General features: G+C 34.3%; 1 pseudogene; it reads right to left on the bottom strand.

Moving 5' to 3' along the window:
- Window positions 1-1,421: 1,421 nt before the first annotated feature.
- LOC114029909 overlaps window positions 1,422-17,349 on the bottom strand; it is a 64,080-nt pseudogene continuing 48,152 nt past the window's right edge.

Here is a 17,349-nt window from a genome sequence, read left to right as displayed (position 1 = left end):
CTCAGAAAAAAAAATGTTGAGAGATACCAAAGACATTTTCCTGTGCTTTCAAGAGTTTGTAATCATTTCCTTTATAAAAGTGTCATTTCTACCTCTAGCACCTCTGTCATTATAGCTTATTCTACCCTACTAAAGATTGATTTTTATCCAGTTTGGAATAAATTTATTTATTATTGCATAGAAGTCAAATGTATAGGTTTCATTTTAAATATTTTGAGAAAGGGGAGACTTCAAAATTGGCTAACATGTATGTATAATCTAAAGAAGAAATACTTAATTTTAATATAAATTCCTTATCAGTGTATACATTTAACAAATATCAATTTATCCACATGGATTCTGGGATAACAAATGTGAAGGGAAAGGGAGGATCTCAAGTTTGGATGCAGTCTTTGTCATTCTAATTCCTGACTTTTGTGGGACAAACCATACCACTGTAATCTGATCTCTCACAAAAAATGGAAATATTTCATTTTCATCAAAAAATTAAAGTTCTTCTGGAATATTATTTAGAAAGTCTAAAGACTTTTCAAACAATATTGATTATTATTGTTAATTAATACTACTAATAAAGATAATGATGTTTTAGTATGCAATTTTTATGGCAAAAAGTGTAGGTAATAAATAATTCTTTATATTTGTGGGCAGATAGAATCATATCTTTTTTGGAGAGGTTCTTTAAAATTTTTTTAAAATTCTCAAAAAGAATATTTCCATACACACAGCATAACACAAAAAACTTAGATAAAACAGTGAATCTCCAATTTATACCACTTTTTTAAAATTCATATAATAATTTTTACATATAACTCTCAAAAGTGTCCTGTTTGTGTTTAATTCTACACTTCCTTCTATTCTCTTCTGTATTTTTTTTACAATGACCCTCTTTTTTTTGTATCAGTATTGCTAATCCCTTCCCCCTTGACCTAGATAATCAAATAATCTAGAGAAAGAAAAAATAATAATAACCTTAAAATAAATAAGCACAGCCAAGTAAAACAAATCCACATAATGACTATTTCCAAAAATGTTTGTCATTGTACCTTGTGTCCATCACTTCTATGACAGGAAGTGCACTTTTTTATGTACTTTGGTCCTTTCTATTCCATTTTTCTTGTTGGTAAAAAGATTTTAAGTGAAAGATGAATAGTTAATATATATGTGTGTGTCTCTGCTTCCAGATTAAGTGGGCAACACTACATTATTAATTTTTTGGGGGGGGGAAGGGTCTAAGAGTTTATTACTCGTCATTCTGTGTGGTGTACAAAAACTCCAGCAGAGCAAGGAAATAAAAGGTTTAGGAAACATCATTTACTTCTGACAGTATTCTCCCGCACTTACTCCATCACACCTTCTGCATAACTGTTCTCTTTGAAGGAAGGGCTCTGGGTACACAGGAAGCTTCACAGCCTCAGTCCTCCCTACTGACACTGGACAACCCCTTTCGGATGTTCCACAAAGTTGATGTACTCCTGGTGTTCTAAGGCCATGCTGAGATCTATCAGTTCATCTACAAATGTACTGTCCAGCCCTCGGTCAGCCAGGAAGTCCATCAAGCGGCCGTACAGGGTCTAGTCCAGAGAATCCGTGCTGAATGCGTAGTTTGCATCCTTCCAGTCGGATTCGCTAGTATCCTGAAAGCTAACTTTCCGATGGAGAACGTGTCACTCCGTTCCTCTTCTTCCTGTCCAACCTCGCCCCCTGCATAGTGGCAGTCTATGACACAAGAGCCTCCTTGGTGTCCTCCTCCACAGCCTCCGCCACCAAGTTGGGGCTCCTGCTGTTCTTGGCCTTCTGTCCCTCCGGTGGCTCGTCGTCAGACGTGAGTGGGGACACTGTTGTTGAGACTGAATGTGACTGTGATCCTCTCGCAGCTAACCTCCGGACTAACTTGGCTTCTGTCCCTTGTACACCCAGTTCCTAATCCCCCGACATCTTGGGGAGGGATTTTTGTTTCTGGATTTCCCTTCTCTCTTTAATTTCATCTGTCAGGAATTCGGTAAAGGTCTTGTCCCTCCTCGGTATGGAGCCCCCACCCCGCCCCTGCACGAGCACAGGCCGGGTGCGCCCGGCGGGGCTGCAGGAGGCAGGGGTGAACGGGCCCGGGACATTGGAGTAGCAGCAGCAGCAGGGCCATGACCAAGACACGTGGAAGAGGGGAAGAAGGACCTACATTATTAAATATTTCGAGTCCTTGCAAAGAGGTCTGCCTTTGGACTTCTCAGATAAATTCCAGCAATACCTGTCTCTGTCCTTTAATGTAGAGACATATGGCACTGAACAACTGTAGAAGAGGCAGTCCATATGAAAACAAAGGGATCATACTTAAAGATTGCATGAGCAGTGAAAAACTACAATTGTGATAGATTTCTTGTTAAATAGATCAATTGTATATTTGAACAAATCATAATTGATCTAAAAAATAATTGCATACATCACTACATCCATAATTTGGAAGACGAATATTCTATAACTTTCAAAATTTACTCCACGTTTGAAACAAATAGAATATCAAAACAAATATATTTGGGAAATTATTAGATTTATTTAATATGCTTCCATTTCTGAAAATATTCCTCTTTTCTATTGAAACAATCAATAAATGAAAACCTTCACATAGACCTTTATGTATATAGTGTATTGGTATAAACTGAAGTCCTATTCAGATGCCTAAATGTGACTTGGAGGTAGATCTTTGTTCTTGAAGAGTGTTGCAGCAAGAAACAAACTTTAGGAGGTCCTGCTAAGGTAGAAGTACCTCTGGGAGTCTCCTGGTACCATTCTCTGAATCTATCATCTGAAAATTAGTGAGGTTCAAAGAAGTCTGGCATCGGAAGACTGCCTACCAGTTGATGACTTTTTTATATTTATTTGTTTGTTTAACTATCTAAATTTAGAAAAAAAACATATTCCAACATGAATGGAGTTATTATCTATGTCTGTGGATGAAATAAGATCTAATAAAATCACAGATCTTAAAATTATTAATACTTGTGTGTTTGTGTTTGAGACACATTTCCTTGCTCATAGTAAGAATTCAATAAATGTTTGTAGAAAATGTTTATATTGAGTGCCCATTGGGTGCCCAGCATTGTTGTGGTAGAAGCAATATCCTAATCCCTTCTTGGGTAAGTTCAACTATTTTTTCCCTGAAAGGAGATGAATCTGTCCCCAGGACTTTATTGGCCTAGGGGGCAAAGGCTCAAACTGTGCCTACCTTGATACTGATTTCTGGTAGCCTCTGACCCAATCATGTAAAGCTGAAGCACTTCAGAGTTGGCAGATGTCCAAAGACCACGAGTCATCACACCTTGCCTTGCTAAACAGATGTGTTTCCATATGGAGACTTGAGTGAGAGGGTCATGGTACAGCTACTGAAGCTAAGTACTGAAGTATCCTTGTTGAATATCCTTTTTATGAAATGACCAAATAAAATACCTTTGTTTTTGTTAATTGTTCAGTGACCTAATAGTGTTTCATCTTGTTCCAATGTCGAACCTGAACTAACATGGTCTTGACTTGAGTCAGACCCACTTATAACAACAGATCTAGGTGCCATGTGCATTGTTTTGTATGATAGTTTTCAGATTTAAATTTCAGATCTACATGCTTATAGATAATTTTAAGCTAATATAATATAAATGCAAATAATGAGACACAAAATTTAATAGTTTATTCACAATACAGAAAAATCCTGTCAATATGTAGAGTGAGTACATCAGATTGCAAGTTTAAGGAACTTTTATCACCTCAAGAGCTCATAAATTTGATTATGATGTGTATATAGATATGCTCAACCAAGGAGGTTAAGGCTATCCTTTCACAATAATTGTAGTAACAAAATTCCCAAGGAGAAATATATGGGCGATACCTAGGTCCTCATTTCTACAACACATTACTAAAGTGTAGTGCTGCTCTGCCTCTGAAAATCAGGTAATGAATATGTATTAGTTTTAATATAGATCACAATATCTATGCATTTAAAATAAATTAGAAGCTATGAATCATTTCCTATGTGTGCACTATATTCATAGTATGGTCTTGGAAGAAATGGTAATGTAATACTTGTAAGAATATGAAAAAGATCATACTGGATCAGACTAATGGTCAAAGTAGCTGAGTTTCCCAAAGTGTTACAAAAGAAAAATCTGTTGTCCTTTGTGATGTCAACTTTAAAAATCTGAAATTGTAATCCAAATATAACTAGCTTTTTTGATCTAGCACATTTATATATCTACTAGTCATTAATTTATCTACAACCTTTTGAAACCCAATTCTTTCTTTAATATGCACAACCTCTTAAGATAATGAATAATATAAGAATACTACCTACTGCATAAAGTAGTAGCTATCTAATTTGTCCTAAAACAATTCCCTTTCAAGCACTGTGGGGTGCTGTGTCCCAGTAGTCCAAGTACTTATTAACAAGTCTATACTCACCCCATCTATACTTTTCATGATTTTTATAAATTGACCATTGACTCAACTTTTGTCTTTCCTAAATGAAGGCTTATTTAAAAAAAATCTTCATAAATACACACATTAATTCATCTAACAATATATTTTAGTTACCCTCTTCTAGTCCTTCTGTAGCCCTATTATATATGTGTGTTTATGTTTGTTTGTTTATTTATTTGTCCTGAGATGCAACACATTGAATTACAAGCAGCCATTCCAAAAGGAAATAAGTCCTGGTTTTGAAGTCAATAAATCAACAAATATTTATGAACGACCTATTATTTGCTAGTATAGTTCTAAGTTCTTTTTTTTTTTTTTGATTATATTAGTTCAGATAGTACTCAATGCTTTACTTATCTTGTGAGTTTCAACATACCATTATTTTGGTGTATGTTTAGGAAGGATAGTTTCCCATTATAGAAAATGCTTCCTTTCTTCCTGTTATTAGGTCATTCAGTCATGTCCAACTCTTCAAGACCCCATGGACCATAAGACACTAATAATGTCCATGAGGTTTTCTTAGGAAAGATACTGGACTGCTTTTTTTTTCCTTCTTCAGTGGATTAAGGTAAACTGAGGATAAGTGACTTGTTTAGGGTCACAGAGCTAGTAGGTGTCTGAGGTGGGATTTGAACTCATGTCTTCCCAGACTCAAGGCAAAGGGGGTCTATCCACTGAGCCATCTACCTTCCCTTTTTCCTAGCAACTCTCAAAAAACTCAAAGAGTATAACCTTTTTCAGCAATAAGTCTCAAAAAAAATAATTAGGTTACAGAGCATTTGTTACCTACATCTATGGAAGAAGTTCCTACTTTGATGAAATAACAATCCATTGAAGTGTTGGTATATTCTAATCAAAATGTAGGTGTCCATATATCACAGACTCATTGAAGAAAGCTTCAATACCTAGGATTATTAATTCCTAGCACAATCTGCTACTTTTCTGGTTTCTGTCCCATAGAAATATAAAGATGTATGAATCCATGTGTATGTCTGACTGTATGAATATGATATACATACCTACTTATATTTTATCCTTTATATTTGAAGATAATGAATTAATAATGTTGTTTCTAGTGTGACCTGTTTTTTTTTGTTTTTGTTTTCAAAAAGACTACCTTGTACTGTGTACCTTTCATTCTAAATAGCTGATGTCTAGTGGAGTTCAAAGCTATAAGACTGTCTCAATTTGTATGTGTCACTCTAGCTGATACATTTTTAGAATACAAAATACTGCTGTATATAAATATGATTGGACTACATGGCTGAATCAAAATCAGACCAAAACAAAAGATCCATGAGTACAAATGTACAGAGATATTAAGGATTGCTATTGTGTTTCCTCCTTTTAATAAAACTTTCCTCTATAATACTGTGAACTGGAAGATTGAACATGCAGTCAGTCTCAGTGTACTAGGTGGAAGAGGTGGGAAGGGAGGATAAAATTTTCCCACAGAAAACTATGGCATCGACATAAAGGTTGTCTTGTATCCTGCATCGTCATTGTTACTAAGGTTCTCATATTATATATGTTTTGATGCCTTAGCCAAATTATAAACTTTTTGAGACTATGGCTATCTCTTTCAATTATTTTGACAGTTCCTAATAGCTCCTAGTTCTCTGAAGCTACAGGGTATCAACCTACATTAGCCAAATGATAGAATATTCAAAGAAATTATTAAAATTCTAATCTCTGAACATTCACTTGTTTTATCAGCACATGAATATATCTTACTTTTCTTTTATTCATTATTATTTAATGAAGGATTAGAAGAAAGAAACCAAAAAAGCTGGTATATATGTTTTAAAAGCATATGAATAATGAATTGACCACCCTTTCAAAGCCAAGAGTAGTAAGGAAACAAGTCAGTACTGGCTTGCTATATTCCTGATTGAAGTAATTATTTTCTTTTTTTTCTAAAATTGGGATGAACTTTTGATAAAATCAGTTAATAGAATGCTAAAAAAAACTTTAGAAAATGATCCAAATTAAAATATATATTCCTGTCGATATTTATTATAATAATCAGTAGTAGTATATGGCACTCTGTGGTAAATGAGAACTAAATTGATTGTTCCTAAAAGGAGAACCATAAGAAGCATAATATTTATATTAGATGTTAAACCATGTACAATAACAATTGTCAGTTTTGCTTTGTAATTCAAACTCTTTGGATTATGGAGGATGGTGATGAATCAAAGTTGATAAATGGGAAAAAAAATACCAGATTGAGTTTCAACATTGTAGAAAATAAAATTTGAAGTAATAAAAAAAATAATTTGAATAGCTGTTATATATATATATATATATATATACACATATGTGTGTATACACACATGTATATGCCAATATACATATATTTATATGGGTGTATGCATATATTTATAATTAGGTCATGTATTATGTAGTATCTATTTTATTGAACTTACATTATTTTATCATTTATAATATGTTTATATAATTTTTAGATTTTTCTAAAACACTTTTCATGCCTTATCTCATTTGATCCTCATCAAAAACCTTATAATATAGGTACCATCATCATCCACATTTACATATGGGTCAACTCAGGCTAAGAGAGGTTAAATCAGTCACCCAGTGTCAAACAGCTAGCAAGTGTCTAAGGGTCATATTTTTCTGACTCCAAGTCCATCACTCCATCAACTGAGACACCTAATGTTATCAACAACGATGCATACTGATTATTTAAGAATGACAACTATGTGTTAGAAATTTCTAAAGATTTTATGAAGACAAAAATAGCTCATGTATAATTCAATTTTAAGGTTAAAGGGGCAGCATTCTGAATGAGATACTAAGGAGCTGGGGTGAATAAGAAGGAATATGAACAGCTGAGGAAACTTGCAAATGTCTTCCCAAGAGCAGTTGGAGGAATTTAATATTTAGTTTGAAGAATTAGAAAGTTCATAATAGCAGTCTTCAATATGTTAAAGTATGGCCTACCTTTCCTCATTAGGGAACACTAGGAGAAATAGATATGTTCTAGGGAAACATGTTTTGGCCCAATTTAACAATGGCTTACAGTCCAAGATGTGTCCTTCCATCTTCACTATTTGGTCACATGGTCCTGTAAGCTGAGATTCCAGAAGGTCATTACCCCTTTTTTGATACATTAATCCTACTCAGGTTATACTCATGCTTAAATTTCTCTAAAGGTCCATATTTCCTGTAGAGGTGTTCATTGTACTAAATGTATATCAAATATGGGACAGCTTTTACTTCATACCATAGAAAAAAGAATAAAATCCATAGGATTGAACATTTTTCTCCATATGTTGATTCATTTCTTTAAAAACAAAACTTTATGATAAGGAAAGTTTCTTTTGAAAGGTGTAGGGGAGGGATATAATAGTATATGTAGGATATGTAAAAACAAAGGACATTAGTAATTTTTTTAAAAAAGAAAATGATGAAGATCACAAGAAACATAGAAATATATTAAACACTCAAATAGTCCTTTGCCATTTTCTAGAAGGAAAATGAATTCGGGTTACTGCTTATTTTTCAAATGAGATACTGGTAAAATGTTTTGCACAGTGCCTGGCACATATTATGTGCTATATAAATGTGTATTCCCTTCTGTTTCCCCTTCTCCAGAAATCATAGTTCATCAGGAAATCATCTCCTGACTCCCTCATTCTCAGGAACTCTAGAGTTCAGGGTTGTACAAAAAGGAGTTTCCAAAGCTGCCAGGCTCTCCTTGGGCTGAGTGGGTGTACACTAGCCTGTTTCTTCTATTTACTTGAACAGGAAACCTATATCTCTCAATTAATAACATTAGTCTGGGAAAGCCCATTCTTAAGATCTTTCTTCTCAAGCTATGTGTAAACAAAAATGTTCCCACTACCAAATGTCACAAGTCACTATGAGCTGCTCCTTGGGAGTGGTAAGTGGGAAGAGAAAAGGAAAAATCCCTCTCCCTTTCCCCCATTTAGTGGAAGATAACATGAAAGGAAAGGCAAAGAGGATATCCTAAAAAGTGAAAGAAGCTAACCAGTTTTTTCTTAGAATTCACAGTGAATGACATGATTTTCCTTTAGTGAATCATCCAAAAGTACCCATTTTCTCTGAAATCCAATAAGCACAGTATGAGTGAGCATGCTTACATTCCATTAGGATATGCCTTAAAGGTGCCTCAGAACACTGGCCCAGACCCTGTAATTTCATATGTTTGATTGGGAAACTCTTCAAATTGATCTTTTACTCCTCTGCTCACCCTCGTTAAACAAAGAAAATCTTAGAAATTCAAGCTGTCCAGAAATAGAATGGAGTAAAGTCTTAATGGAGTAATGACTTCCTTATCTTCAAATCTTCATGAAGAAGTTAGGTGATCATTTGCTGGGGATGTTTAAAACAAGATTCATGGTTTAGGTAATGCTTTCCTACATGATCTCTTTAATTTTTTTTTCAATTCTATAGTATTATTATGTAATGTAAATATTGGGAGGAGGGATGGAAACAATAGAAGAGTGAAGACATACTGGAATAAACAATATATTTAGTGAGAAAAGATTTCAAAGATAAATGAATCTATATATGAAATAATGATAACTTTAGACTACATCATATGAAGAATAAAATGGTATTTCCACTTACATATTTTTCCCATATTTAAACAATGCCTGCAGAGTAACTTGTTAAAGATTTTGTACACTTTCTTACCTACATTGAAAATGGTTTGTGCAGAAAGTTTCACTCTGCTTTTGAAATACTATTTCAAGGATTAATGTCTAAAATAGATGTTGAGTACTTTCATCAAGGGTCCTGAATCAGGAAAATGTTATCTGGCTGGTTGATGGATAAAAACTGTCAGGTTGCTGGTTAGGGGAATTAAGGTGCTATCACTCAGGCACTAAAAAATCATATTGGGGAAACCACCTGGAAACAATTTACATGTGTTATGTTGCCAAAAAGCTTATATAATTCCCAAAGCCAGAACATCTTCAGCAACAGTAAAAATGCATCTATAGATTCATCAGTCTAACAAGAGTAGATCAAGATGCCAATTTAATGGAATGAGTGGATACTAGAGTTTTTCTTGTAAAGAAAAAAAAAAAGATTTACCACAAAATCCAAAGCTAGTGATTTAATTTTAAAAAGATGGAATACTACTGTAGAAGAAAATACTACAAGGACTCAGAAAAATGTGAAGGAAGTTAAGATATATATATATATATATATATATATACACATATTTATATATATGAACAAATTCTCACCTTTTTGAGGTGGGTTAGGGAAGATAAATGGAAAGGAAAGAGAGAGGAAAGGAAAATCTTTTTTTCCTGCTTTCTTTACTAACTGCTTATGAAATGAATGTCAGAATGTCTAGCAAGAGAAAAAGAGAAAACAACCCAGAAAGGAAAAAGAATGTTAAAACCTAGTATTATAACCTTTTGTTATTTGAGAGGTGATCAAAGATCTTCCTGGCCTCAAATATCTTCGTGCTCACAGGCGGCATGGCAAAATTTCATTCTCCAAAATTAATTCTTTCTGGTTTAATCAGCCTCCCTTCTATGTGATATTCTCTTTAAATTCAGATGTGACCTAGACAAGTAGCACATTTGTGCACTCATTACCCAGAGAAAAGGACTTAAGGAGGAAGGATTTAGTATTTACTAAGCACCTACTTTGTGTCAGGGACTACGCTAAATCCGAAAATGTTTAATCTTAATCAGATTGCTTCCCTGTGTAACAAGAGGGAAAAGGAGCAGCCTGGCCACCCTGTGAGAGTGGGGTGTGAGATGTATCAGATGAATGGGGAAGAGTGCATTAAGGACAGGTGCCAACAACAAACTTTGTTTACTTCACAATTTTGCCCAGGGCTAGTCCTGTCAGTATTAATTTGGTGAAATTGTTAAACAGGAAATCTATCCAGTGTGTTATTGAAGTCTATGTGTTGAAAATACATTTCAATTGCTGGAGACTGAGTGAAGCACCATGGGTTGCTGCAACCACCTGGGTATCAGGAAGTTTTGAAACTATGGGTTAGAGCAGTCACTTTCATTCCATAAAATTGGCACTTCCATTAAAATGGAAAGACAGGTCTTGAATTACAAAAACTCCACTTATAAATCTATCTTGCTTCCAGACCAGCCAGGTACTCAACTCTCCCTTGAAGTAAATGGGGAAATATACCTTCCTTCTCTGGAGAACTATGTTCTAGACATCTCTAATGTACATATTCTTTTTATTCCAGTTATCTGATTGTCATTTATAATTCCTTCCCAAGATGTAAACCAAATGAGAACAAAGCTAAATTTTACATACTCCCTAGTGTCTACCACAATGCTCAAACCTAAATTATTACTTAATAAGTATTTTCTGAATATATTTTTTTCAAAAATTGAATAGCCAGTGCCACAATGGTAGCCTTGCTCTTTCCTCTTCTTCTCCCCACCACTACCATCATTCCTTTTCATTCCCCACATCTCTCCTACCCTTGCTGCAAAATATTCTCGAGAACAAAAATTATTAGAGTTGGAATCCCCACACTGCCACAAAAATCTCTATTCATTGCATCTTTGCCCCCTTGTCATCAGAGCATCAAATATTCTCAGGAGCCTCTGTAAAGCCCTGAATATAGTGCACCATTGACAGAATGTGTTCTGAATTCCCTACCCTGGCTTTTCCTCATGCAGTCTTTTCACCAAACTTCCTAACGATCCTTGTTTAACTATTGCACAAAATTTCTGGGCTTCTGTTGATCATGGTAGTCAACAGGCAGAGGAAGAATGAGTAAAAGGTGCCTTGTTCTACCTCCAATTTGGAATATGACATTCCCTCTTATTGCTGGGCCTTGGGGAACAGAAAGGGAAGATTTAGAAAAAAGAAAAATTCCCTTGCATTCTTCAGTGACAATTGGAGAAGGTCAGAGAGGAAAAGGGAGCATAGTGAGAATTCAGTCTACAAAAGATGTGAGAATTGTGCCCAATTTTAGCCAGAACAGCCCCAGATCAAAAAAGAAGGGAATTCAGCTGGAAGAACAGTCTTGTGGACTGAAGCTGGATTGTGGGGGATGAGGAATGTAGAATGATATTGGGAGACTGAAATGAAAGGTGTATTTAAGATTAAGCACAAGCAGAAAATTTGCAAGGCTTAATTATTAATACTCATTATGAATTCATCATGAAGATGACAGGCTGAGGTGTAGTCATGAAAAGGGATCAAGACAGGTCAAAGATTGGTTAATGAAGAGAGTCAGGGACAGAAAAGAAGAGAAGGATGAAATTAAGACCAGTATGTGATAGTTTCAGGATGAGTCATCAGCAGGTTCTTAGCGCTGACAAGTCAGTCAACCAAATGTTTCCTTTTACCAGTGATGATTCAGATCTTCTCCAATCATCCCTGCCACTGGAGTGATTTTTCTAGTCCTTAAAGAGTCTTATTTCATTGGGGTAACCCCAGATCCTGCAAGTTGAAGTCTACACATTAGATAAAACCTTTTCTCTAGATGAATTAAGGATTCAACAGAAGAATTTATTTGTCTGTGTTCTGGGTGAAGGCTTCACTCTAATGAGTTCCTGGGCGTCTCTTTATCTAAATTTTTCATAAGGAAAAGGGCCAAGGCACAGCAAACTGAGTTTTCTTACTAGAAACTTGAAGGGAGTTGTTCAAATCATGTCTGGAAGATAGAAGGGAGGGAAAGATAGAAAGGGAGGGATCTTTCATATTCATTAGAACAGAAATCACGAAGAATCCAGTCTTATTTTATGAGAGGGAGAGAAAAGAGAGAAAGAAATTTATTTTAATTGAAATAATGGAAAAATATATCTTATTTCATTACTTATAAATTTATATCCATCTCACAATCATGGAAACTCCCTCTACTTGCAAATATCACAATGCCTTCTTCATTCCTTTTCATTCTATGAGATTATTTTCCTTATCTTTGCATAAATCATCAAAGGATTAACACAATGTATTGGAGGTTTTCTACTGGTTCTTCTAAAATTTGAAGGATACCAATGTAATACTTAGTCTGACCATCCTTGTCTGTCACTCACATAATACCCCACTGTCTTGCACCATTTTGCAATTTATACATGCTTTTGATGATGCTCATTTCCCATAGCTAATGATGTAAAGCATAATTAAGTTTAGCTCAATCTAATTTCAACAATCCTGCTTGATATTCTGGACAATATTTTTTCTGAGGCTTGTTCAAAGACATAAAATTGATGTTTATCAAATTTATTCTTGGTACAATCTGGAATGGATAGCAGATAAGTTGGATGATACAATTAGAATCCAAAATGATTGTAATAAAGTGGGAGAAAAATATGAAAAGGATAAATATATGGTACAGCACTTACTTTTTTATCTGAATTGGAGAGACAATTTTTATATAATTTTTTAAAGTTTTACAACAAGTTTTCTTCATAACCATCCTGTGAAGGAAGTATTTCAAGTATTATTGTCCTTACTTTTTAGGTGACAATCTGGAAGTTTGAAAAATTTCTCACTTTCACATAAGTGATAAGATTCAGAAGTGAGACTCGAATCCAGGTTTCCTCACTCCCAGTTCAGTGGTAATTCCAGTATACAATATGTCTTCTTTCTAGATGGATGGTAGTTCATGTGACAAACAAAAGAGTGTTAGTTGAACTTCCAAGCAATATTACTAAACACTGCCTGCTTAGTGCTATGCTTTAAGTGTTCTCTGTTACATAGCCATTAGATCAATTAAATGCTCCACCTGAACCAGAAGACATCTTGAAATAAAGCCAAGCTATGTAAAGCTCTCAGAGAGAGGACTTCTTCTCCCAACTTGCCCCGAATTTAAAGGACAACACAAGTGTCATTGGTAGATGTTTAAATTGATGTGCTTTGTTCAAACAGACTTTAGTTCACCCAACACCACAGCGATTAACTACACCATCTCTTCCAAGCTGTGCTGCATTTCAGTGGAGTTTGAAATACATATATATAGAGATAGATAGATAGATAGATGATATAGATATAGATATATAGATATATAGATATGTGTGGTAAAATGGAATATTCTCTTTAACCAAATACATTAAACAATTAGTGTGGATTAAGCACTCAGAACTCAACCTAAGCCAGAACACAAATAAAAACTCAGGAGCTCAAATAAACATAACCCACCTCCCCTTTTTTATGGGTACATTTAAAGCTCAGAAAAACACAGTATGGTTGTTTCATTTCAAACTTCTTTCTCTTCAAGCAAAGCAAAAATTCAGGAGTTCAAAGAAACATAGGTCAGATTCTTAGATTCAAGTGTCTGTCAATTCAGATGTCCTTCAAGGATAGCTCAAGGCCTTGACTACACTAGCAATGGGCGATTCCTCTTCTCAATGATTTGATATAGTTGCTCCTGTGGTCCAAGCTTTGGCCATATGTTTAGGTTCTTTGTGTTGTTCACATTGATTATTATCCTGTAAGCCTGTGCCTCTATTTCCAGGCCCCTACTCAACCTTGCAGGGGGAAGATAACCTTGCTATTAAAGTCCTATCATATAGCATCAGGGCCAGAAATGGATTAATTCTATAGAGGTGGACCTTTTACCTTACTTTCAGTTCTCATAGCCTATGTTTTCTCATCTGTTAAATGGAGGTAATAGCATCTACCTCTCAGAGTTGTTAATGAGGATAAAATGAAAGATAATATTTATAAAAGGCTTTAGGAACCTTAAAGAAATTGTAGTGATAGTAGTAGCAACAGCAGCAGCAGTAGTAATGGTATGTTATATACCTTCTCTTTCATTCCTGCAAAGTTCTTGTGCTAATTTCATCCTATACTGACTCTTCAGGGACCAAAACCAAATGCAAAACCTCCATCAACAAGCGACAAGCATTTATTAAAGGATGATTATGAGCCAGTGTGCTCTCCACAGTTTCTGTCATCTTGCACCTTGATGGGCAGGTCATTAGTATGGTTCTGATGGATTCACTTTCTTTCTGCCTCATTGAAGGATCTTGCCACAGGTGAAAGAGTGCTGGATTTAGACTCAAAGAAACCAAATTTGAATCTTGCCTTTAGTAAGTACTGTGTAACTTCAGGCAAGTCATTTAAATACTCTAAGCTACATTTTTCTAATCTAGTAAATGAGGAAATTGAATGAAAAGGTCTTAAAGGTTCCTTTTAGTTCTAAATCCATGATTATCCTCCTCCTGCTACTGTAGAAGGGAGGAGGTGAGGAAGATCAAGAGAGTTTTCCAAGATAACATAAGCCTAATTGGAATTAATAATGCAATTATCCCTTGCACATTGTGATTTGGAAAGTCCATGTAAATTTTTTTGGCCCTCTTCATATAAGAGAAGTCTGAGTGAAATTGATGGAAAAGCAGATCTGATCTCACTATAAGACAGAAGTATATAACAATTAGAGTTATCCAGAAAGAATATGAAATGCTTTGAATGGCAGCATAGTGTAATGTAAAGAATTTTGACCTTAGAATCAGAAGATGTAGGTTTTTGTTATTATTGTTTTTCTTTTTCATCCAAAACTTAGTATTTACCAGCTGGGGATTCCAGAATAAGTTACTGATCCCTTCTGAGGCTTGCTAAACTTAACTAGCTTGGTCATCAAACCACACTGAACCTATACTGAAACTCTTTCCAGCTTAGTAGGGTTTACACTCCATTAGCATAACCTTCAAAAACTCTTGGTGACCTCCATGCCATGATGTAGGAATAAGAAAAGTTATGTCCTATTGTGAAGAAAATAGTGTACATAAATTCTCAAATTGATAAAAGATAATGAATCTGCAAAAATGTAACATCATCTTTGTACCCTCTTGAAATCTCTATTACATCCAAGATTCTATAGAATTATAGGATTCTTTCACATTATTAGAAACTCAAAATTATTTGAAAAAAGAAAAAAAAGGATTCCCTGAGACACCCATGTATATTCATCAGTGCAAGGAAAAAAAATTCTATATTACTAAGGCATCATTGTAGCTTTTAATATAAGAAAAACATGGAGAGTACTATCAAATCTCAATGCTATCCATTAGTAATTCTATACTAGAATTCCCTTGAAATTTTAGTATAAAACTTGCCAGTTGTGAGGTGTCAGGATTATCTCTTATTATAATGTGATGAAAAAATGTTATGATATTTACCACTTAGGAGATTCAAAAAACAATCCAATAAACAGTATTCAATTGTTCATAATAATTTTAATGAATTTGATCATCATTTTCAATGCCTCCCGGACTTCAGTCCCCATTAATTGAATTTGCTTGACCAATTCATGAGACTATTTCACAAAGGAGTGGTTAATCGAATGTCTCTGTTGGTGTAAATGGCATTTTGTCTGTTCCATTTCCCATCACTAATGGTGTAAAGTAGGTTTGCATAATGGCTCTAGTTTTGTTCAATCTATTTTACACAGCCATGCTTGATGAGACAGCAAGACACCCATCAGCATTTGGATGTTTGCAATCTTTGTAATGCTTTCAAAGAGTCATTCATTTAGTAAGTTCTCTGTTTTGATGGCAATACCTCTCAAATTCACAGAGGAGAACAAATGTAACAGACAGAGCAGTCCCTTTTCAATATATTCAATGGACACTGTACCTTTTTTCCTCACTAAATATTAAATAGACTACCTTATCCTCATCATTTTGAAAAAAATACTCACTTATTCTGAAGATATTTCATACCTAGTTTTCAGTTATGTGCAATGTACTATATAATATTGAATGGGGGACATAAAATGATAAATATACAATTTCCACCTTCAAGTGACTTAACATCTAGTATAGTTAATTTAAAATGTACAAAGATGAATATAATAAAAATAACATTCATACACTGTTTAAGTCCAAAAATCTTTTATGAGAAAGATATCATTTCCCTGGGAAATTAGGTAATAGTTGTGCTAGGCTTTGTATTATTGAACAATCTATAATTGAGGACAGATAATTATCTGACCCAAACTTATATTTTCTCTTTTATATATGTCATATCTCTGTTATGAGCCCAATATTGTTTCCTCTTAAGCTTAGCACATGTTTTTCCAAATTATGATATATAAAAATAGATAATAACTACTATTATAGAGTTTTGTACAAAACAGACAAATTTTCTAATTAGAGTTAACACTATTGTCATATTTATGAGGAGAAATATTTGTTTTAATTTATCAAGACTAGAGTGGTTATATTTCTTAATTGGATAATTATGACTATAGAATAGAATAAGTATTATTTCACTAGAGTTCATTAGAAAATCATGTTAATTCCTACTTAATTACAATATAAATACAGTACTGTCATTTATTATTGCCAATTCCTGCTTAGTTTTTTAAAGGTATTATAAAATAATTATGACTCAATTTAAGTTCATTAGGAAATAATTTATGAATGTATAATAGTGTTTATAAATATTTGAAAATACATTCCACTATAGTTTTAAAAAGTACTTCTATTAAAACTTTCTGACAACTTGAGCATTTCCATGTTTCTATACCATGAGCTTATAGAGAAAGTACTAGAATGGTATTCGAGTTGTGTTATTGTTTCAACTCTACCAGAGGCAGCTAGGTGGCATGGTAAATAGAATTCTGGGCCTAGAGTCAGGAAGGCTTGAATACAAATTTTTACTTAGGCACTTACTAGCTATGTGACTCTGGGCAAGTCACTTAAACTCTGTCTACATCAGTTTCCCCAACTGTAAAATGGGAACAATAATAGAACCTACTTCCCAGTGGTTTTTTTTTTTGAGTATCAAATAAGGTAATATCTATTAAGAGCTCAGCACAGTACCTGGAATACAGTAGGTACTTAATATATACATACTCACACACACATATACTCATATACATATATACATATATGTGTGTGTGTTCAGATAGATAGATAGATAGATAGATAGATAGATAGATAGATAGATAGA

The sequence above is a fragment of the Vombatus ursinus genome, unplaced genomic scaffold (assembly GCF_900497805.2).
Source record: "Vombatus ursinus unplaced genomic scaffold, bare-nosed wombat genome assembly UNPS02014942.1, whole genome shotgun sequence".
Lineage (NCBI taxonomy): Eukaryota > Metazoa > Chordata > Mammalia > Diprotodontia > Vombatidae > Vombatus > Vombatus ursinus.
Note: the sequence above shows the minus strand (reverse complement) of the source record. Positions and strands in the feature narration are given on the sequence as shown.